The sequence below is a fragment of the Eumetopias jubatus genome, unplaced genomic scaffold (assembly GCF_037043125.1).
Source record: "Eumetopias jubatus isolate StellerSeaLion01/CBP00866 unplaced genomic scaffold, mEumJub1_p1.0 scaffold_12, whole genome shotgun sequence".
NCBI lineage: Eukaryota > Metazoa > Chordata > Mammalia > Carnivora > Otariidae > Eumetopias > Eumetopias jubatus.
The window spans coordinates 111423921-111448308 of NW_028274818.1; the positions used below are offsets into that span (position 1 = coordinate 111423921).

The following is a 24388-nucleotide window of genomic DNA, read 5'->3' on the forward strand; positions in this document are numbered from 1 at the left end:
GTCCAGTTTTATAAGTAGATTTATTCCTTTATCAGATGAAGTAATGCTAATTTTACTAAGACACAAAAACAGATTTTAGGTATTAATGAATCACTAACGCTAAAGGCCAGTTTATTCTAACATTTTGTGGCCTCTGTAGAATTTGTGATCACGTGAGTTCCGTTTATCATCTTAGTGTGGAAAAATGTTTTGGAAGTTCACTTCTGGTGGATTCTGTGGTCTTCTGAACAAGACCTCACAGAGAAGTGCTGTTTGAACTTTTTCAAGTGCACCCTGTCCTGTATAGCTCTCAGAGTGCCTGGGCACGTGCGGCAGAGTTAGGAGGTTGCAATCACAGGCCTTGGATAGACTCACACTAAACAATTTACCTAGAGGAGATAGCAGTGGTATTAGAGAATTTATTTCCTTTACAAAGAACAGTATAAGGTTGGAAATGATTGGAATGTTCATTAAATCTTGGTCTGTTGCAGCTGTCAGCTAACATTTGCTTAAACTCATAGGATCCAAATATAATTTTCAAATTTTTATATTTCCACTATTAATTTGTTCCTTCCTTACCTTCTTATAGATGGATGTCGCATGACTAGAGTAATACCTAGCCAAATGCAGAGCACCACTTTTCTGAATAAGGTTATTTTCAAAGGCTTTGCACTAAAGAAGCAATGTGTAGAATGATTTGTTTTATTGCTTTTAGGAATGTTGACTGTAATTTTGGAAGTGGCCTATATTCAACAAAGTGGTCTTCACAATGCTGTGTCTGTGTGTACAGTATGTACCTTTAGGAAGAGTAATAGTGTTTCAGTGACTGAGGGATGAAGTAGGGCTGCAATGATAGGACAGCCTGCTCATCATTACTAGAGCCACGTCACAATGACCATACTATATTCACGAGAGAACATTTTGACTGCTTTAATACACTTAAGTCATGTTACTCAAGGAAAAGTTATTGAAGTTTGGATTCTTATCTCAGAAATTAAACAATCCAAAATTAAATCAACCAATTTTCTATTCCTGGCATATACAGCCTGAGAAATCATTTGACCCTAGCCACACTCCCGAATCTGTCTGAGCATGGAATTTAGCATCTCTTTGGCACAGTGGCACACATTTGCCTAACAAAGTCAGTTCAGTGATAGCTCAACCCAGCCAGGAGAGATGCAAGGGCTGGCTGGGTAGGTTCACCCCTGGGCTCTGCATTGTCTCTCTTCTTCTTTATGAAAATATCATGGACATGAATGAATTCTCCCTGAGCATGCAGATCCAAACTGGGGTTCTCTAGAGCTTTGGGGAGAAAGAATTAGTGGGGCAAGATCAAAGCATATATTGGAAATAAACAAACCGTATTAAGGTCAATAAGGTGGCACATGATGCTTCTTGTGAAGAGCAAACCTATCATCACCCTAAAAGTGGAGGATGAACTGACTGTGGGCAAATTGTTGACTTGTGCTAAATTTGGGTTTTTTAGTATCTTATTAAAGAGGAATCTCTACAATGTAACATGGGGCTTGAACTCAGGACCCCAAGATCAAGTGTCACACACTCTACTGACTGAGCCAGTTGCACACCCTGAGGATTTTGTTTTAAATATAAAGTGTTCTGTTTGGGTGTAGTAACTTCAGCAGACAGGGCAGCTCTGGGAGTTTGGATACTTTGGAATATCTTTATATAGTAGAGACCTGGCTTAATGGAGAAATTGTTCTATGGCTGTGGCTATTGTTATGTCTTTCAGATGTTTTCCATTGATGTTTGTGATGCTTGAAAAATCCAAATTCTGTTTGAATGAATTTAATTTTATACTTATTTCTACCTCCTCCTTTCCCTATGTGCACTCCCACATTTTGTTGCTGTCAAAAGTTACTGCCCTATTACCTCATGATAAATCTTAACAATATTCATTTCGAATGCTTTAAATATATATATAGACTACACTTGTGGATAAAAACCCCACACATGACATATTATTACACACCTATAAGAATGGCTAAAATTCAGGGCGCCTTGGTGGCTCAGTGGTTAAGCGACTGCCTTCCGCTCAGGTCAGGATCCCCGGGTCCTGGGATCAAGCCCCATGTCGGGCTCCCTTGCTCAGCGGGGAGTCTGCTTCTCCCTGTCCCTCTGCTCTTCCCCCTGCTTGTGCTCGCGTGTGCTCACTCTCTCTCAAATAAATAAATAAAATCTTTTAAATTGTTTTTAAAGATTAAATTAAATCGAAAAGACGGAGCACACCAAGTGTTGGCAAGGAGCTGGAGGAACTCGAACCCTCAGATACTGCTGACGGGGATGTAGAGTGTTGAAACTGCCTTGAAGACAGGTTTTGGCAGGTTTTAAAAGTGCTCACCATACACGTACCATATGATCCTGCGTGTAGGTACTTAGCCAGGAAACATGAAAGCATATGCCATACAAAGACTTGTGTACAAATGCTCATAGCTGCTTTATTTCTACTGACCTAAAACTGTAAAATCCATCACCTGGTTAGAGAACCAAGTGGTGGGGCAGTCACATAGTGGAGCGCTGGGTGGCAACAAGGACGAGACGCAAGGACTGTCCAGTCCACAAGGACTGGAATACACTGTCACATGGATAAACCTCAAAATGATTATGCTGAGTGAAAGAAGCTAGACCAAAAAAAAAAAAAAAAAAAAGCACTCGCTGTATGATTGCATTTATTAATTTTTTTAAAATGCAAACAGATCACAGTGAGAGAAACAGAGTAGAAGTTGCTAGGGCCGGGGAGGGAAGGGGCTGGAGGGATTACGGAGTACCCCAAGGAAGCCTTTGGAGTGATGGGCAGGTTCACTATGTTGATTGTGGTGCTGGTTTCCCGGGTGCATTCATATGTCAAAACTTACATCTGCCATATAACCCAGCCATTCCACTATCTGAATACCTACCCAAGAGAAGTACACAGGCCCAACTATTGTGGCCAGAAGCAGGTCACTGACGATTCTTTACCAAGAATATAGTTTCTGCAGAAAACTCCATTAGGCTAATTTTTGTTTCTTGATGAGTTTTCTACGCATTAAAGAAGAACTACCTCCATTTTTTCCACTTCCATTTAAAATATACTAAAATTATATTTATTGGGATCTGGTTTTCCTTGTAAATATAAGATTTCTTATATTGGGGGTGCGTGAGTGGCTCAGTCGGTTAAACGTCTGCTTTGGTCAGCTCATGATCTTAGGGTCCATGGATCAAGTCCCACATCGGGTTTCCTGCTCAGTGGGGAGCCCGCTTCTCCCTCTGCCTCTGCATCTTCTCTCTGCTCATGCTCTCTCTCATGCTATCTCTCAAATAAATAAATAAATAAATCTTAAAAAAAGTTTTCTCATATGGATCAAATTCGCAATTAGAACTTGTGCCTATACACATCTTAGGACTGTTATTCCCGAATGCTCAGGATTCAGGCTTTTACCACGTGCACAGGTTTAGCCACCGTCAAACCATCTTGTTACTGTTCCTAGCAATAAAAGTCATTATGAATTCTGGTTTTAAGAAAATACTTATCATTTGCCTAAACCATCCCACAGAGAAACAGTGAGCATATCCCTCAGTTGCCTAGATGCCCCTTGGTGCTGGCTCATTGTACAGCCTGTCCAGTTTTCCCCTGTTCTTCTTGTCTCTGTGTGCAGCAGTATCTGCTCCGGGACCTGTAAGCCATTTTCAGGGTTAGAGTATCCACAGGGATATGAAGGCAGATCAGAGAGTCTCACTTCACTTGTCAACAACTTCATTCATAATTTAAAAAAAAATGACAATTGGAACATCTATTCATTTTGCAAAAATCAGTGAATTTGATTTAAACCAGTATTGGCTTATATGTGGGGAAATGAGTACATTGAGGGAAAGCTAAAGCAGGGGGCTAGATAACCCCTCCCAGGAAGGCAATGTGGCACTATATCTCGTAAGTACGCCTACCACACAATGTAATTTGAGAAGGTGAGTCCCTGTGTACTAATAGGAAAATAACTCTAATTTGCTAAATGAAACAGGAAGTCAGAATAGTATGAACAGTGACTAAATAAGAAGAATATTATACGTAAATCTATTCGTGGGCATGGAAAGTTTCGGAAGATACACAAGACACCATCAGTTGGATTCTGCAGGCTCTACCCAATCCATGGCCTCCCATCAGCGCTCCCTGAGCATAAGCCCTGTCTCCCCAGGAAGGAGACCCAAGTGTCAGCGACAGATGACAGGCCCAATGAGGAGAGAAGGGAAAAACTAAGGACAATTATTTGAGCATGTGAAAGGAGAGAGTGCCAGGAGAATCCGTTCTGGATCCTGGGAAGCTCTGAGGAGGAGGGATGATCTGTAAGTGGAAAGAAACCACTGGTACTATAGCTCCTCCAAATTTGTCCCAAATCCTCCGCACCCACCCCTACTCCCTAGCCTGAGCACATCTTGCCACACCATTCCCACCTGCAAGCTCAGGGTTCAGGACTGCCCAGGAAGGGTGAGGGCAGGTCCTGAGTTGCTGCCATGGGTGTTTCTGCTCTTTGGACTGTGTGGCCTATGGCTTGGGGTTTGTCTCACTCTGTGACTGACATTGAGTTTTGTCCAGTGTTTAGAGGGTTCCTGGTGTCTGACACCAGGGTACAAAGCTTATATACCCATTAGGGAGATTAAGAAACTGACTTTAGAAGAGACAGACAAAAGCCAACGAAAGGAATCATGGACATGCCAACTCTAATCTTAGAAATGTTGGCTCTCAGTGAAGACAGATAAAATTTGTTTTTTTTATTTTATCAATGTTAATACACTACAGAGTCATGGGCCACCCAGATTAATTTGCAAGTCCCCTTAGGTAGCCTAGGCATTCCAGGGCTCATAAGGGCACAGACAAAATACACCCGAGTGCCCCTGCATAAGTATAAGGTTACCCAGCATCTCATCACCAGGTGGCTCTAGAGCACTCATCTATAAGCATGTATGGACTGTCACGCTCTGCTCTGAAAACTTCACATCTGTCCTACTTTCATTGTCACACAACCCTCTGGCCATATTCCCAAAGCCACATAGCTGATGAGGGGTAAAGTAGGGGGTTTATTTGAACCCAGGTAGACTGACGAATCGTGAAAATACTCATGCCTGCTTCATCATTCCCTGTTGCAGCCCCAGCAGGAAAAGTCAGGGTCCTTGGCCTTGCTCACCCAAAGTTCCTCCCTCATGCTCCTGTACCCTATGCCATCTATCTTTGCAACCAAAACATAGGACCATATTGCACTTGAAACATGTGCACACAGTGAACAGGTGACCAGGTATGAGACTGTTGCTTGTTGCAGCAACGGCCCAGCCAGGAGCCCAGGGGTTTCTTTCTGGAGCCTGCCATCTTTATTTCTCAAGAGGCTAATCCATCATTTAGGCTTGATCTGGGCCCTGACCAGAGTGGGCAGTTGACCTGAGGCCATTGAGATCTCTTTCTCAGGACATCACAGATGGACATAAGCAATTCTGGTTGAGGGCAGACTCCTGCCTGGGGTTGGCCATGTGGACTGAGCATCAGATGGCCACGCTACAAAACTTCAGACTGGGGTCATTCTCCAATGGACTCAGACCCACATCCCTCCTTCTGAGTCAGCTCACCTCACAGAAGTGCTGTAGGGCCCAACTGCACTGATTTAATAAGCAGAGACTCTGAGTGTGAGATCCAGACCATACCGGCCTGTCACCACAGATCGCCTTGTTCCAACTTCAAAAATCTAGATTTAGGAAACCACAATGACCCCTGACACACAAGCATTTCCACCCTATTTGAGGGTGACAGAGGGAAGACAGATTTGCTGGGGGTGAGTTTGGATTATGTTGGGGAGGGCAGGTAGGAAGAAGTCCAGAAATCATCCCTTCATAGATTAGATAGATAGATAGATAGATAGATAAATTTATGTTTATATTTATTGATTTCATCTTTGTTTTCTTGGGAGTAAAGTGCTCACTGCGTCTGTTTGGAGTGGGGTCAGATCAGGAGGCAGCGGTCTGTTCTGGGAGATCTGTGGTCTCCATTTCGTAATACCCCTTTTCATTAGAAAAGGTCTTCCCCTTCAAGATCTCTGTGATTTGCTGTAGTTGCTTGGCAACATAAAGTACTTGGGGAGCTTTAGTGATAGGTGAGGGAGCAGGTGGGAGTGGGGGTGGGGCTGGAGTTGGCGCCGGGGGTTTGGGTCAAGGTCGAGGTCGAGATGCAGGGGGGCTGGGAGGAGGTCAAGGAGGGTGTTGGAAGTACCAAGGAGGGCGAGCAGAAGGGCGGGCAGAGGGTTGTCAGGCCGGGATTTCTTGAAAAGTCTGATGGGGAGGGGTGGGCGATTGAGCCATGTGCAAGGCATTAGAACCAATCTTGGAAGCAGTCCAGTTCAGGTAGGGCCAGTTGGCCATGTAGACTCCAGGACACTTAGTTCAGTCACAGTCTACCCCCAGCTTGTGACTCCCATGACCACATAGGTGTTTGCCACGTTGTCTCTGCACATGAGAGGCCCGCCGCTGTCCCCCTGCCCAGAAGGTCACAGAAGGCACTCTCTGTCTGAGCCACTTTTCCCCTGCCCAGAAGGGCCATAGGCTCTGGAAGGACAGTTTCTTCAGTCCCATGGCTTCTTGCTGCCATGAACACAAGTGGTGGTGGTAAACTTTGAGTTGGTATCAACAGCTTCAGGTGGATGTGAGAAGGGGATGGATTGTCACGGGTCTCCTTGCAGTGAGGAGGGAAGATAAGCCACCCATGTGTCCATGTGTGAAGCTTTATGCATGCATGGGCATGTGTGTACAAGTGGATTGGAAGGTTTTGTATTCTGGTGAGGAGAGGTAAGCCTTCTCTTCTAGGGTGGTGTTCGGGTGATATGATCTCTGTGTCACGGTGGGATAAAGCTCTCTGTGTGGTGACTGGTTCTTTGTAGGGGCCCCAGGTATCACCTCCCATCCTCACTGCTATGAGATGGGACCAGGGAAAGGGTCACTGAAGCAGGTCCCTGGAGGGAGTGGAGTTCAGGGATTCACAAAAGAGGTGTTGACAGGGAAAGGGGCGCCCAAAGGAAAGTTACCTGACAGGTGTCGATCTTGCCTTCAGGGTACCCTGCACACCCATTGGTTGGACAAATGCACCCATTGTACCACTCTGTGGAGTTACAAATTCGAGTTCGATGAGGTTCCCATGGGCCTCCTGCAGTGTAGGTGCGATCCTGTAGGCTACAGCAAGGCGGCTTGGTGGTCAGCAATCACAGAAGACATGTTTTGGGAAAGACCTGCCTCCTCCCTCCACGGAACCCCCATCGACTTGAAATGCTCTACTTCAACCTAAAATCCATGAAGGTCAATGCCCCTGGCTTCTCCTCAGACACTTGTGAAGCATGCGGAGTGTTGGAGGCATATGCAGGTGAAGAGGAGGTGCAGTGCATGGAGGATGAGCAGATGTGGCTGCAGGAATGTGTGTTGATGCCAGATGATTATTCACAGCTACAGCCAGGATGTGTCACCTCATTTACACCCCACAGTCACCCCCTGTGTTAAGCGCTGTTACTCATCTTGCCTCGAATCAAGAGCTTGGAGCACCACTTGCCCAAACACTCTTGTAGGGATGTGGTGTGGCTTGGATTCGGACCAAGGTTTTCCTCTCTACACTCAAATCCAGGACACACATTTCATTTCCCCACAGTACGGCTCTAAGTCCCCCTCATTGCTTTTCATCTGCCGTTAACACCTTAGCTCAGTTCTGGACAGGATCTGCTGGAGCTGGGCAGATGAGTCCTCCCCACATGCCTCCCATCCGTTTTGAAGTTACAGAGAAGGAGGAGCTGCAGGATGGCCTCCACACACACAGATCGGTCAGGGGCATGGGTGGTTGGAATAACCGGAAGGCAGGTCAGAACATCCTGTACAGCCCCAGAGGCTCCATCATGACCTTTGGGTTAAGAAAGGCCCAGCCCAGGCTATGATTCCATCAGCCAACCTCACACCTGGCTATAGGGGCAGCTATCCCCTCTTCATCAAGTGGCCTCCCCCCACCACGGCCGCACCCACAGCCCAGCCACAGCCTGGTGGGTGGGTCTGAAATCGCCTGCATCCGGGTGGAGAGGTGGCGGATCACACTTGGAACATGGCAGTGGAGGCCAAGTGGGAAGCCAGAACCAAGTGGAGGAAAGTGGATGGAGCTAGGCACACAGCATTCAGACTGTGTGTTTGTGTGGCTTGGACTGTGTCTCCAGGCCCTTCAGGTCAACTTTGCATACCACCCAAGCAGGGTTAGTTTTGTACTTGCACTGTCCCCACGGCAGGGGTGACATGGAAATGACCACCACAACAAGCCTGGTTGCTTGTGGTGACCTTTTAGATCTATGGAAGAGCCAGATGACCTGGAAGAGAACAGGGTTTTCTCAATCCCAACACCTTGGCTTTAAATGCTAAAAAGTCCACAAGAACCTGAAATTCAATGGAAAAGGAGGATTACCCCAGAAGCATATGGGCTCAAGGAGGAGGTAGAAAAAGGAAGGTCTGCAAGAATGTCACAGAAATTTGGAGGCTGGGGATTTCTTTAAGACTTGGCCTTACCAGTGGGGGAGGGATTCACCAGAAGATGGTAGAAATCCCACTAAGTTGAGGAGGATTCTAGAACAAAAGAGGCCTTGTTTGATGTCCAGGGTGTAGCTGGGAGCCTATAATCCTTTTGAGAGATAGGACAGCAAAGGTGGTGGTAGGGTTGGGAGTGTAGATGGGAACGCTGAGATCAGCCCCCCAGGGACTCCAAGAACCCTGGGACACTGCGCACCTGTTTGCGTGGGTGGGCAGAGCAGGGTAGGCCGGGGGTGGGACAAGAAGAATGCTCTAGAGGCCTCAGCAGAGCTATGGACATCAATAGCCAGATAGAGGTTGATACCCCAGGTCGGGGAGGGAAGGGCCAGCAAAGGCCAGTGAAAACGGGTGTGCCCGGGAGGAGAAGCAACCCAATCAGAGAAGGGGGGCAGCCCTGAGCGAGGGAAGAAGAGTTACAGGAAGCATACTGAAACTACCAGGGTTTTGTCACCAGAATAGGCTGAGTTTTGAACCCCAAATGACTGAAGTGCCTTGAATTAGGAGCCCTCAGTTTTCCATTATCAAGGGACAGAAGAGTTTTCAGTCTCTCTTCTCATTCCCAATGTGACTGGGTAAAAAGTCCATGTGGTCAGCTATGGAAAGCTGAAATGCCTAACCTACTCATCAAACCGTTGCTGCCCTGGCCCCAGGCATGCTAGCCTGCCAAGAACCCTGTCCCCTCTCTGCAGAGAAATCGTAGTCACTCGGGTGGGGAGGGTGGATTCTCGCATTGTGACCAGCGACGGTGGGGAGCAGAGGTTCACTGAGGTCTAGAGGGCTGGGCTCTGGGGTCTCAGAGCTCAGAGAGCACGTGACATGGCCCTTCCACTGACAGTTGGGGAAATGGATGTCCAGAGAGGAGAGGAGTTGGCCCGCAACCACAAAACCCCATCTCGAGCTCTTCTCCAAGTGCCATTTCAGGGGACAATCCCCCATTTCCAGAAGGTAGCAACTGGGGTTCCAGGCCCCAGATAGAGCCACAGCCGATACCCCATTCCAAAAAATGCCCAGGTTCTCCTGGTGCTGCATGCACCCTTCCACCCAGCGACCACACAAGCCATCAGTGGTGAGGTTGTGGACAGGGGACTCGGCTGCCAGTTTCTCCCACTCTAAAAGGGGACAGTGTCCCGGAATCTGGTGGACATCACCACTAGGCACCACATATGGCCCATGCACTGCAGAGACCACTGAGGGAATGACCAGCAGTGCCCCTACCACTGTGAGAACCCCTCCCATACTCACCTTTCTCTTTCAAGAATCCCCAGGCAGCCACCCAGCAGGCCTGGGGAACTCCAGGTTGGCCTGCCCTAAATTGGGGCAGGCGGCCCCTTCCGATGAATTGCCCACAGGGAATGGGAGGGGTGATCTTCATGAGAGCGATGTCATTGTGCTATAAACTGGGGATGTATTTCTCATGAATGATGATTTTCTCGACATATCTCTCCTGTTGAGGCGGCTTCGCTGCCTTATCGTTCCCATACATAGTTTCCCTTGCTCCAAAAATCAGTCTCCAGTCATATACTTTTCTGTGGGCACAGAGGCAAGCCAGGTCATCCTCAGAAAGGACGGGCTCGACAGAAACCTCTGGTGACCATGATCCTCAGAGCCCTCCCTCAGCAAGTTCCTGGGCCCACCCACTCATGGCCTGGTTGCCACATGGCCCAGAGCCCCAGGGAGACTGTGCACAGGGAGCCCTGGAGAATGTCTCTTTCTGGGAAGAGCCTTTCTGAAGACCTCCCTCCATGCGCTCCCACACGGACTTTTTGGAGACGAAGCAGTGGGCAGCAGTAAGCAGCCAATGGGAGTTCAGCAAGGTGCCTCCGCACGCATGGTACCTTCAGTTATTGTGGGACATGAATACCTGGAGGCTGACCATCCAGGGCCAGGCCCCGATGGTTGCATCCTGCCCTCCGACGATACGGCCACTTCCCGGTGGGTTCTGCCTGAACTGTAACCCACAGGGGGCACTGAGGAGAGACCAGGGGCACAGTTCAAACCAAGAAGAGGCACAGCCTGTCCTCGCACCTGCACGATGGGGGAATCAGGGCTAGGGGGCTGGGCAAAGGGGGCAACCGGGAACGTGGAGGGTCCGAGGGGGAGCTGCTGAGGAGAGGCGCTGTCAGGGCGGTAGGGAAGCAGGAAGCTGCAGGCTTCAGGAACTGGTTTTGAGGAGTATGGGTTCTGGGGTCTTGTGGGTGTAGCCCCAAGGCAAAAAAGAAGTCGCCATAGGAAGCAGGACCGATGATAAGGGCCCTAGAAATATGGGAGATCCCGAGGCAGGGGGGAGGCTAGAGGAGGTGAGAGAGAGGTGTAATGGCTTGAGGTCTTTAGAGCCAATTTTGGGCAGGAGACTCAGAGAACAGCCACAGGGGTCTTGGGGCTGCAGTGTGGGTTTGGATGGTGGCAGGAGGAGGGAGAGTAGCCAAGGCAGGTCCAATGATCCCAGGTGTGGGAAGCAGTGGGGCTCCAGGGGTGGAAGTTCTGGGAACTGGGGCGAGGCCACAAGATTTTGGGGGTACCTTGGGGGCTGTCAGAGTCTAGGTGGAGGCGGGACCCTAGAAGAAAGCCATGACAATACCCTGGGGTCTTTGGGGTCAGCCACAGTTGGGGCACCTCAGTATCTGTGGGAAGAAAGCGGTTTCTAAAAATTGGGACTTGATGTGCAAGAGGCAGTGAGGTCAGTCTCTAGGTGAGGGAAGGACCCCAGCGTCTGTGCTACGGGAGGCATAGGAGCCCGGGGGTCAGCCCTGGGGTCTCTCGGCTGATGAAGCTGGGAGCAAGGATGGTCAGAGTTGGGGATGTGGGTCACACCCGTGAGACCCAGGGCACTACTAAGGCCCAAGCTTGGCCTCCTTCCTAGCCCTGGACAGAGGGAGTCTGGGTGGGGCTTGCTATTCAAAAGACACTCTTTCCACCCCCCGGAGGTGTCCCTGACACTTATTCACACGTGGCGTTATCTTTGGCAACCACAGACACTGCCAAGGCCAGCAGAACGGCAGTTGGAAGCATCTCTATCATACTCCTGCCCCAGCCTGGCCTGGAAGCCCAGTGACCTCACACAGCTCTGTGGCCTCCTGACCAATCAGCATGGCTACATCCCCCCTCCCCCACCCCAATAGTCAGGCCAGGCAGGAGCCCTTTAGCTTAACCGGTCCAGGCTGAAACAAGATGCCAGCTTTCTGTACAGGCTCCTCTGCACCCCTCGGGTGATGGGGGCTCATGTGCAGCCCCCTCCCTCTGTCCCAAGGCCAGGATCTGCATTCCCAGTTACCCTTCAAAGATTCCGTATCATCTGAGGATCCAGTTTTGTGCAGTGTCAGGGTCTGCCCCTCATGCAAGCTGCAACCACAGTTCCTGTTCCAAATCATGGGCTGAGGGGCAGTCTGTCCCTCTGTGTCAAGATGATGCAGCATGTCAATGGTCACAGGGTGTCGGGCTCACCAGATTAATTGATCCTTAACCCTGTGTAGGGCAAATTGTCTTTCCCTCTTCCAAGTACATACTATCAGCACACTTTTCAAAGAGCCACTTTGAATTTCTCTAATTTACGACTACAAAGCCCACTTTTCTATTCACTGCTGAGTATCACAGGGTCTGGTGTTTCCTACCTGAGTGTCTCCAGGGCTCCTCTCTGGGACCTACATGCAGGAAGATGTGTCTCCTATACCTGAGGGTCAGGTGTTCTCACCACAATCACCTGAATATCCTGAGGTTTCAATTTTTCTGATTGTCAGGAGACGGCATCTCACCAACGGGAGGATGACAAATGCTCACCTCACATACCTGCATGTTAAGAAGTTTTACCTTCCTGTAGGAGTGTGAGGAGGTCACACCTCCACCTGCATGAAGGGCAGTGTGCCCTCCTCTCCCTGAGTGTAAGTTCTCCACCAGATAATCTGAGCATCAAGAGGTTGTCCCTTGCCTGCCTGCGTGTCAGGACACCTCATAGCTTCTTCCTGAGTTTTATGAGTTTTCAGATTGTCAAATGAGCTTCATTCTCCTACTAACTTTCTAACTGAGTGTCACACTTTCTCAGCTCACATAACTTTCAGGAGGTCACATGCCCTTCAACTGAATATCCAGTAGGTCTTATATATCTTTACTGGAGTATCAGGAGCCATCATCTCCTAACGCTAAACCTAACCCTAACCCTAAACCCTAACACTAACCCTAACCGTAAACCTCACCCGACCCTCACCCTAAACCTCACACCTCACCCTCACCCTCACCCTCGCCTTAACCCTAATCCAGGGCTGATCAGCAGAGAATCTGGAAGGCCAGCCCTCCAGAGCCCCTGCTAGCCCAGCCAGAGACTCCCTGAGCCCAGAGCTAGCCCTCCCCTGCCTGCCCAGCCAAGCACTGGCCCCTGACCTTCATGATGGCCTGTTCTTGACCCTGAAGGTGAGCTGGCCGACTAGGAGGGGAGTCCAGCTGGTGGGACAGGCTGTAGATACAGGACAGAGTGACACCATGTGAGCTAGCAGGGGCCACACTCTAGTCTCCCTCACGGAGCCTGCTCGGGAGCAGGAGTCTGGGTGCCCTAGTGGCCGGCACACAGCAGGGTCTGTGCTGACCAGGCAGCCATGGTCCCCAGGGAGAGTCCACTCTGCCCTCTCCCCACTCCTGCCTGGCCTCACCTCTCCTCACTGTGGGGCTGCAGGACCAGGAAACAGGCCCTATTGGGCTGGCTCAGCTCCAGCTTGTAAAGGTTTCCCAGCCCCTGGAGCAGCAGGATTTCCTGGGGCCAGAGGGAGGACTGGCTGTGGACAAGGACTGCGCTGGGGAGGATGCAGGGCCTTGTAGAGGGTGAAGGATGGGGCAGGCGCCGAGTCCTGGGGCCACTGCGCATGTCTACTAAGGGCTGAAATCCCTGAATGCCCACGTGGTTCCTCATTATAGTAACGGCCCCCTCTACATGGGAATCCTGCTGGTGGGCCCCTCCACACCAGCTTCCTTCCTGCCCCTCTGAATCCAGCCAGGGCTGCAGCCAGGGACAGGCTGGACATCGTCCCAGGTCCTGCCAGGAAGAGAAGGCAAAAGGAGGAGAGGAGAAGTGGAAGGGGCAGACTGATCTTCTCCCTGTCCTGAGTCAGCCTCCACTGGTGCCTCCAGGTCCTCCGGCCCAGCCCTGCACTTAGCTGGGCCCTGAGAGGGAGTTTGCATTCCTGCAGACTGGAATGCATTCCAGCTCAGTGGGGGATATTGAATGACCTGTGCGTCCCCAGATATCGTACCCACCTGACCTTGCACAGGCCGTGGTTGTAGAGCCCGGTGGACTTTGGGGCCACAGAGCAGTTGGCGGTGGTGAGGGAACAGGGGGACCCTTTAGGTGCACAGCCATGGGTCTCGTGTACATCCGCCGCAGGGCTGGGTCACTGTACAGGTGCTCTGTGCAGGTCTCCTTTGCACACCTGGCCATGACACACCTGGCTGGCCCTCTCGGTAGGGAGGCCTGTGTGCCTGGTGCACCTGTCCCCCACCTTCCCCAGGGAAGCAGACACGTTCAAGCGTTTCCATGTCCAACCCTCAGGGACAGTTGGGAACATGGGTCAAGAGAGGCAGGCCCAAGACAAAGGAGGGGAGCAGAGCCCAAGGAGCAGGGCTGCTCTCCAGTCCTAGGTCAGCCCGAACCCTCCCATGAGGTTCGCTTTGTGGGTGAGAGCCCCTCAGATCCTCGGGGATAGCTACCCACCCCGCCCCATGTGGGGACATGACCTTGGCATCCGATGGACGTAGAGGCATGCGCACCTGCACACCCACCCACACACACCACTCTGACTGCCCAGCTGGGGGTCAGAAGGGGAGGACACCCAGGGAGTGACATGGAGGACAACAGGAAAGAAGAAATAGGTTGGAGACAGCTGGGCCATAGGGCAGGGCATCAGGACTCCTGGCAAGGACCCAGATCCAGAGCATGGGGAGGGGAGAGAAGCCAGGCTGATGCTCAGGGGTCCCCAAGGGGCCCAGGGGTTTGCCAGGGAACTGGGGGAAGACAGGGTCTGGGTTCCGGTGTCCACCACCACCCTGGGCACTTGGGAGTAGGAAGAGATACCCACCCCCAAGTCCAGTGGGGCTACAGCCCAAAAGGCCTCAGCTTACTCTTCTGTCACTTGGGCTGCAGAGATGCAGTGTCCCAAGGGTCCCACAGGCTTGTAGAAGAGCCTGTTGGCCTTGGATCTCCATCCCTGACCCACTGTGCTCCCAGTGCTGGGGAAATGCTTTCTACCCCCTCGAGGTCCTTCTCAGCAGAGGACAGACTTGGGGCTTGGGGGGCTGATGACCGGGGTACGTAGAACGTGGCAGAGCACAGGGCCACCAGTCTGGGGACCAAGGTCAGGGCCCTCCTTGTGGCAGCCTCAGGGTCCCCATGTGGAAGAGGATCCAGAATCACTGCTCCGGTCAGGGTGAGGAGGCCTTAGGAAGGAATGGAGCACCTGGACCGGAGATGGAAACGTGGACAAGGGAGGGTTCTGAGGTTTCTCACATCGCCCATGGAACCCACAGATCCTGCTCCTGTGAGAGACACAGACACAGAGACAGAGAAGGAGACAGAGAATGAACACAGGAGGGAGGGAACCAGGAGAAGTCATAGACTTTCTTCCACCAGCTTGAAATGACATCCTGGCATTTTGTGCCATTCCAATCCTGAGAGCGCCGTCACACAGGCCATCCACCCTGGAGGGGAGGGGATTCCACAGGGATGTGTGACCAGGACCCAGGGGTGCCAGGGGCCACTGTGGGGACTGCCCAGCACACGGGCACAGACGAGGCCCTGGGACCTGAGCCTAACCCTAATGGGAGCCTCTGGAAGTCTGTGTTGTGAGAGGACAAGGTCAGAATCAGTTCATTACTACCTTCCCACGGGGGCTGGGACACAAGCAGGAGGGGGGTGGCTTTGCCTGGACCCCAGAGCAGACGCAAGCCCCTCTGAGCTGTGTTCTATGCCAAGTCCAGCTCCTGGCTCATCCTTGCTTTGCAAGTATGCACCAGCCTCCTGTGAAGGCAGGTATGGAACATGTGTAGAGGTCCTAACCCCAATGGTGTAACTAGAAGTAGAAGCCAGAATACTCCAATGTGCACATGGGGAGCCTGGGGAGGCCCTGAGAGTCACAGGGTCTGTCCAGGGTCACAGATCTGGGCACGCACAGGAAACAGGTGTGAACCCAGATCTGTGCCCTCACAGCAGAGACACCAGCTGCACCCAGGCCTCCTGGGGGCTGTGGGTGGGCTGTGTGGGTGTCACTGTGTGGATGGGGCATGGGGGGAGGATGAGCATTGAGCAGCTGGTGGAGGGGGGCACTCTGGGGACTCTTGTGTGAGGAAGTTGTAAGGGTTCCCCAGGCAGTGGTGACCTCACTTCCCTGACAACAGAGCCCAACAGAATTTGGAACCGTGATAACAAGGGACCCACATTCCACAGACAGCCCCCTGCCCAGCTCATTTCATTGGAGATCTTCAAACCGAGATGTTCGCATGTTGCCTGCCGAGGTCTGGAGGCCACAGGTGGAAAAAAGCGCGCCCTGCAGATGCTGTCCCCCGCTGGGGATTTAATGTCAGGGCTCCCCACAGCCTCTGGCCATTTGGCCGGAAGGACAGAAAGGTGACAGCAGGAGGCCCAGAGCCGGTCACCCAGCCCCACTCACTCTGATGACCTGTGTAGACCCAGGTGCCCTCCCTGTGTGTGTCTGTGTGTGTGTGTGCACATGTGTGTGTGTGTGTGTGTGTTTGTGTGTGAGTGTGTGTTGGGTGCACGTGTGTGGATGGGGGTGTGCGTCTGTGTGTGTATGTGTGTATAAAGAGGGGTCATGGAGGGTGGGGCCACCCCGAGCAGGAGCAGGCTGATGAGGGGTCAGATACCCAGTGGGCAGGTCATGTTCAAGGTCAAGCCTGGCTGTGTGGGATGGGGTGTGCGGTCGCTGCGCGTTCTGCCCGAGGTTTATCCTGATAGACATGCGGGGGGATGGGTCACTGCATCCCGGATGCAGGGCTGTGCACGCACAGGTGTGTCTGATCTGGGAGCAGCAGGGGGACTGGGCAGGAGGACAGTGCTAATGGCCGGGCAGGGCTGTGATGCCTCGGGGACGGATACCGGTCCCTGTCTTTGCAGAAGGCCAAGGAGTACATGGAGAAGAGGCTAGTGGACATGCCCTCCATCTCCTCAACAGAGGGGGTGACCCCACAGGGGTTCCCAGAAGCAGGTGCTGGGGATTGTAGGGGAAGACCTCCTACACCACCCAGACCACTGTCCCAGGTGGTTGTCCACCAGACAGTGGTCCATCAGCCGGAACCCACGGAGGCCGAGGCCGAGGGTAAGAAGGCTGGGGCTTGGTGTTCATGGTGTGTGGGGACAGGTCGGTGCTGGCCCCACAGGGAGGAGCCCCCAGAGGTTGGTGTGGGGCCAGGAGCAACGACTGGGCACAGAGCACACAGCGGTGGACTGCAGTTGGGGAGAAGTCCCCGTGAGGGTTCCTTCCCGGCTGTGCTTCTCTGGGAGGCCCTGGGCTGGGCTCTATCTCTGCAAAGGCCCACAGAGAGCAGGCATATGGGTGAGCTTTTCTCCTCTCACAGCTGCTCCACAACCTGAGGAGCTAGAGCTGGATCTGGAGGGAGGGCTGGTGCCTGCAGTGACTTCAGGAGGAAACCAGGAGCCAGCATATGACCCGGGACCTGCCCACGGAGAGCCTGGCGCTGTCCAGGAAGAACTGGCACCTCCTCCTGCGCCAGCCCCTGCCCCTGCCCCTGCTACAGTTCCTGCCACTCCCCCTTCCCCCACCCCAGCCCCTGCCCCTGCCTCGGAACCAGATCTTGACCCAGTTCCTGCCCCTTCCCTTACCCCTGCCTCTGCCTCTGCCCCAGCCCCTGCCCCTGCCTGTGCTCTTGTTCCTGCCCCTGCCCCTGTTCCTGCTCCTGCCCTGCCAGAGCCACTGTCCCTGACCCAGATCCTACCCTTGCTCCTGCCCCTGTCCATACTCCTGCCAGAGCCGCTGCCCCTTCCCCTGCCCCTGCCAGGGCTCCTGTTCCTGCCCCTGACCCATATCCTTTCCCTGCTCCTGTCCTGGATCCTGTACCTGCCACTACTGCTGACCCTGTCCCTCCCCTTGCCCCTCCCTCTGCACCTGCTCTTACCTCTGTCCCTGCCCCTGTCCCTGCCCCTATCCTGAGCCCTGCCCCTACTCCTGCTGCTGCAGGGCTCCCACTGCCACATCCAGAGCCCACAGCCCTGCAGGGAGAGCTCCTTGTACAATCACCCTTAGTTCCATCGCCGGAACCCGAGACCCCGCCCGATTGTTTCATCCCCTCCCCCTGTGTTCTTTCTCTCTGGTACATTTTAACTGTTATTTTATCCTTCCATGTCCTATATACTGTTTATTATTTGTTTTAAATAAAATTTCTTCTTTTCAATTGAACACATCATGAGCATTAAGTACATGCCCAACGCTGTGCCACCACAGCCCAGAACATTGCCGCAGAATATCTCATTCCCCAAATGAGTCCCCGAACCAGAAGCCCTCCCTGCCCATTTCTCCCCCAGCTCAGACCCCGGCAACCCCTAAGCTGCTTTCTCTCTCTGTTCCTTTACCTATTCCTGATGTTTCTGGTATTGGAATCACACAATAGGGGCCTTTGTGTCTGCCCCCCTAACTTCAAAGGGGACTCCTTTTCTTCTGTGTTTATTTGTCATAAAATTTACCTTATTTGATATTGAAATCCCCAAAGGATTACACATCAGATGTAATCAAAGAGGCCACTTTAGGAATTATGGGCACAAACTCAGGGCCGAGACCCTTGGTCCTGCTGGGACCCCACAGCCTGACCCCAGACAGGACAGGGCTGGTTCCTCCTGAGACCCACACAGAAAGCAGGGAAGTGCAGAAAGCTGGAAAACACACCACAAAGGGCAAAAGCATTGCTCACAACCCAAGGGCAGAGAAAGGTTTCACCTGACTCTGGTCCAAACCACGCTCCCAGTCACTGGGTTCCACAGGGACGGAGACCAAACACAAGCAAGTCCAAGGCGGAAGGATAGGCACGAAGGGAAAATGTGTCAGAGATGCGGGAGCTCCTGGGGAAGGACTCTGGCAAAGGAAACCCTTTGGAGGCAGCGCTGGTCACCCTCAGACTGGCAGGTGCCTGGTCTGGGGACCAGCAGCCCTGGGGAGAACCTGAGGAAGTAGAGGTCCCCTGGAGAGAATGGTGTCAGGCACCCCTGTCTGGGAGAACAGTGAGCAGCATCCATCCCAGGCCACAGGTGCACCCAACTTCAGCCTCGGACTCAGCCCCAGAAACCCTGGCTCGGTTTTTCACACACGTATTGTCAGGAGTGTTCATCACAGCGGTGCTGGAGAGAGCAGGGAATGGAACAACACTAATGCCCAAGGAGATGGATGGGATCCACGGTCCCAGTCCTCATGATAGAATGCCTTGCAGCTACTGTCCCAGTGTCATCCGGGGCACAGGATCCGGGAAGCCCCTCCTAAGACCCACCCCTCCTGCCACCCTGCCCCTGGGAACATTGAGAATTGTTGAGGAGGAGGGGGAGAGGATCCAGGATGACAGCGGGTCCAAGGAGAAGGAAGGTCAGCACTGGGAGGACAGATGGACGTGCCCTGAGCCACCATCCAGGGCCCAGGCTGTGATGCCCTCGGACCTCACCCCAAATAAGGACTCCTGATTTATGGACCCAGCTTCTGTGGATTTACTCCCTCCCTCATTCATTCTCTCCCCCATTCATTCCCTCCCTCCAACCCTCCCTCCCCCTCCCTCCCTCCCTCCAACCCTCCCTCCTTCCACCCTCATTCAGCAGAGGATCTGGGGTCCCTGCTGTGTACTGAGCACTGGGGCTTCATCAGTGAGCACCCCCCAACCCACATGGTCATGTCCACTGTGGGAGGTGACGGGGGCAGTCCTCAGGGTTAGCAGTGGTGATGAGCACCAAGAATCAGCTCCTGAAAACAGAGGCCAGTTGCACAATGCAAAGAATGGAAGACCCATGCTTAGCACTTCCTCTAGAAAAATCTAGTCCTGAAAAGTAATGAAAAGTAAGTATATCCTAGACTTCATGCAATGTGAGTTCTCCTGGCAGGTACCTACTGATTCCTAGAACCAACAAAGAGTAAATCCTCCAGTGTCGACTGGGGTGTTGTGACCCAACTTTTTGGACCAAATGACTGCGTTTCAGCCAACATCTCCAGGGCCTCTGTGTTTTCCAAGGGTCTCTGCAATTCTCTGATCCTTTCATCAACCTCCTTGGGAAGCTCTGCCCTGTCATCTTCCTTGTCTTTGCCTCTTCTGGGACCCTTCAATGACTTCCCCGCCAGGGCCACCCCTTCCAGGACTCCCTGTGCTCCCTGGTCTGACACCCACATCCCACGCTGGGTCCTGTGAGCCCGGTGCTTTTTGCAAGGACTGTGTCCTCCTTCTGGGGTCACTAGCCATCTCTCTTGCAGTGGCCTGCCTCTTCCTGCGCTGGGTCTCCTCTGAGCAGTCCGTGAGGTCAGACTATGCCCATGTCACAGGCACGGAAGCGAGAGTCCAGAAGGTCCAGACGACCTGCTCCCAGTCCCAGCATGTGGAGCCTGGGTCAAGGATGGTCCGCGAATAGAGGAAGACTTGGGCCCAGGGAGACTGAGGGGGTATGTGGCACAGTGAGCCTGCAGGAGGAGAGGGGGCACTGTGGGGACCTGGCGCACAGGCCTGCTGGGAGACCACATCTCACCCACACCAGCTCTGTCCCCAGGGCTGGAGGTTGTCAGGGTAGCCACCCTCCGAGGCTGCAGGCTGACAGTGACTGACAGGAGAGGAGGTGCACCTGATGCAAGAGAGAACCCTGAGGCAGAGAGGCGGGGGCAGGTGCTCCCCCAGCAGCAAGAGGAACTCGGGGTAGCCACCCTCCCAAGCTGCAGGATGGCAATGGCTGGCAGGAGAGGAGGCACCTGGTGCAGGAGAGAGCCCTCAGGCAGAGAGGAGGGGGCTGGCTCTCCCCCAGCAGCAGGTGCACTCGGGCAGGCTGAGGGGACCTCCGTGGACAGCGGTGCCTGCATCTGGGGTCTCCACACAGACCCCCTCCTCAGGCTCAGCACAAGCTTGTCTGGATGGCCTTTGTCCCCCAGATACAAAGTCTGGCCCAGGACCCTCCTCAAGCCCCAACTCCCAATCCTTTGACCTCAGCTCAAGTGACAAGAAATGGCCAATAGTTTAGGTGGGTTTGCGTGCACAGGGACATTTGCTTTTCTGGCCCATGCTGTAATATTGCTGGCATTTAAAGATCTCAGGGCTTTGATTCAAAACCGGTAGGATACCAGGGACCCGAGTCGGGTCTCTGAAAACCTGCCTCTGGACCTTGCAGCCCTCCCAACCCACCAGGTCTGCTCAGAATCCCTATAGGTCACAGACCTACAGTCTTGGCTCCTCAGATGGCCCGGACGATGCACCTTCAAAAAGCGATCCCGGTGGGGCAGCAGGACACACTGTGGATTCCAGCAAATACACCTCCCAGAAACTGAGGGTGCTGCTGGACGAGCTGTCTGAAAACAGCCATGTCAGGGTTCCAGGAAGATACCAGAGGCACAGGAGTAACTGAGGAGCACCGGAAGGTCAGGTAGAGGCAGTCAGGCTTCCAGACATTTCTTCCCTAAAGCTCTTCATTCCTCAGCCTTTCTTCTGGTGATTCTGCTTGGTTTCTATTGCCCCAACTGTTATCCATTGCCTTAGGCAGCAGAGACTGATGTATGCCTTTAAATGTTTTGGACATTGAATGTCTTCCAGTAGCCACTTCACTGCTGGGAGAGTTGGTAACAAGCAAGAAGTCCCAGAGGACTCCAAGGATCTGGACTTGGTGTTTCCCTCTCCTGAGATGGGGACACCTGTGGGAGGTGCAGGTGGTCAGCTGGGGGAGGATGGCGGGCACCTGACGTGGACAGATGGGGTATAGGTAAGGCCCGAGGCTCCCGGGGTATGTGCCTGGCATCCAGACTGAATAGATCTTCAAAGCTGCAGAATGGCTGGGATCATCTTCAGTCTGAGGAGGAAGGTGAGGGGAGCAGAGGGGACTGAGGAGGTTCGGCTCAGACAGGAGAGGGCTGGGCCACACTTATGGGGGGAAAGTGGGTCAGGTTCAGGCTCACAGGGACAGACCTTGAGGCCATTATGCCATGTGAAATAAGCCAGTCCCTAAAGGACCGACACCGGACGACCCCACTTGTGAGGGATTGTGAGTATTCCCTTTCACAGAGGTGGAAGGAGCTGCTGGGTGCCGGGGCTGGGGAAGGGGAATGGGGGTTATGGTCTCGTGGGTAGAGGTTCAGTTTGGGATGATGAAAACATTGTGGTGATGGACGGAGGTAGACGGTGCAGAACAGGGAATATACTTATTGCCACTGATACACGCTTCATGGTATCAGCTGTATGTCCATTATACCACAATACAAAAGAAATGAGTCATGAAGTCGGGGCCATCACGAGTCCCTGGAGGGCCCAGGAGCAGGGAGCCTGTCTCTTAGTTCTCGCTCTCATGCTCTGCCCCTTGTTGGGTGACTGAGCTTAGTAAGTGCTTGCTAAGACACAGTGCAGGCAGATGGTCCAGAGAAAGTGCACAAGTGCAAACCCACTGGTGGGCACTGAGCAATGCCAAGGTGATGTGCATCCAGACAGAGCAAATGCCCACATTTCACAAACACCAGCACAGAAATAGTCATTTAAAACCAAGTCAGGAGCCTTATATAGCCCAGAGGGCTCCACGCTCCTGGAGGCCAAGCTAGTGGCCACGGCCAAGGCCTCTGGTGGTGAGGGCACTGGGGGTCTGGGAGGTGGCTCGGCGCACCCCTGACCCTGAAGCCCCATGGCTGCAGTGAGGTGTAAGGACTGGGAGGGAAGACCTGGTCAGCACCCGTTCTGGCTCCATGGCTGCTACAGGGCTGCTCCCAGCCCCAACAGGAGATGTCTGTTTAGAACCATGGAGAAAACCTTTTCCCTCAATTGTTCTTTTTAAGATGGTTGCTTAGCATTGACACAGAAAAACATCCGATATAAAACTGGAGCCATTCTGAGCTGAAAAGGACCCGGAAATGATCAAAATGTAGTGACCGCAAAGAGAGGACTTTGTGCCCCAGGCAGGCCTCCTGTGCGCAGGGCTGGTTAGGGCGCTGGCATGCCCGTGCAAGCAGTGCTGGGCTCCACAGTTTCCTTGAAGGGAACAGAAGTAGGAATCTGCTCTGACCGCTCTGCTCAAGGCAGCACCCCCTGATGGAGATGGGGGCAGCCCCTTGTGACGTCCAGATATCCTGGGGATTCTTCAAATCTCAGCTTCTCCATGACAGGGGCCAGCCCATCAGCTGTGGGTCTCACAGGTCCTTCAGGGGACAGCCCAATACTGCAGGTCCCACAGCTCCTCCAGGGACAGCCCCTCATGAGTTCAGGGTGGCCTGTTGATTCTGGGGCACAGCCATGGTTCTCAGCTTTTTCATGACCCGGGGAATGATGGGGGGGCCAGCCCAGCAGCCATGGGTCCCACAGGTCCTCCGGGGACAGCACCTTGGTGGGCCTGCGTCCCAGCAGGTACCTGTTCAGGTGGCTCTTATCGGGCCACACAGCCTCAATTCCATTGGCCCAGTTGACGACCATTGCCCGGTGACAGGCCGAGGTCATTCGGGGAAACTCCACCACCAGTTCCCCAAAAAAGGCCCCCATGTAGTAAAAGTTGCCCTGGTACCTGGGGATGTGGGTTGGGACTGTGTCCAGCGCTCATAGCTAAAGTCCTCATGGGCTGCCCAGTAGAAACCGAGGTGTGCGGTGCCAAAGAGGGGAGACAGGATCTCCATGCCCACATGTTCCCAGAACTTCATTTCTGCATCCACGTGCACGCACACCAGGTCTTCCACATCACAGAGGAAGCGCTGCTCACGGAAGCGTCTGATCATCGCTATGTGCCACATGGACACATCCTGCCAGAGCAGGATGCCGCGGACCTCGACGACCACCATCCTCTGGCCCTCCCAGAGTGGCCCACGGGGCACAGCAACCAGCTGGTCGGTGAAGACGTAGTAAGTGACCCTGTGTCCTCCATGAGGACCACCACCCTCCGGCTTACCTGGAAGGGGACTCGGGGCCCGGCAGCTGGCTGATTGGTGAAAACCTAGTAGGTGACCCCATGCCCCACCATGTAGTGTTTCTCTGCTATCTGCAGGAACAGCTCCAGGAAGACCACGCATCCACAGGGGGAGTGGACAGGGCAGGAAGAGGGTCACTGCCAGAGGCTGGCAGCAGGACACCAGAGTTGGGGGCCTTGGACGTGTGCACCTTCTTCATGGGGGCAGGCCCTGGGCTCCTTTAAGGAACATCCACCTCCTGACCTTCCTGAGGGAATCTGCCAGCAGGACCTCCCTAATGTCTGTTCCCAGAGATGGGGGCCATCAGCAGCCTGTCTTCCAAAGGGGAGCCTGAGGCTTCGGAGGCTGGAAACCCATGCAGCCCCACAGTCAGCATGCTGGAGCCTGGAAAACTTCCCCTGTGCTGAGCTCCTGGGCAAACCCTGCAGGTGCCCTCCACTGGCCGCCCCCCTGCAGATCCCATCCCCACCTTCCAGGAAGGAAGCACCTTTGGGCACAGCCCTCATTTCTTTGTCTTACAGAGGGGCTAGAATCAGCAGGGCCTACCACCTGTCCCATTTTGCTTTGAGTGGGCTGCCGCTGGCCCCCACAGACCTGTCTCCACTTCCTGTAGGCTCCTCCCTGGAAGACTGCTGGGCATCCTGCTGACAAGGTGCTCAGTAAGCCACTGGTATTCCTAGGAGGGGTCACCCTCAAACTCTGCCACATCAGGAATCAGGTCCAGCCTG

General features: G+C 53.3%; 2 pseudogenes; both read right to left on the bottom strand.

The window, feature by feature from the left end:
* Positions 1–5961: 5961 nt before the first annotated feature.
* Positions 5962–11574, bottom strand: LOC148162893 (acrosin-like; annotated as a pseudogene).
* Positions 11575–22958: 11384 nt separating this feature from the next.
* Positions 22959–23761, bottom strand: LOC148162894 (histo-blood group ABO system transferase pseudogene; annotated as a pseudogene).
* Positions 23762–24388: the final 627 nt, after the last annotated feature.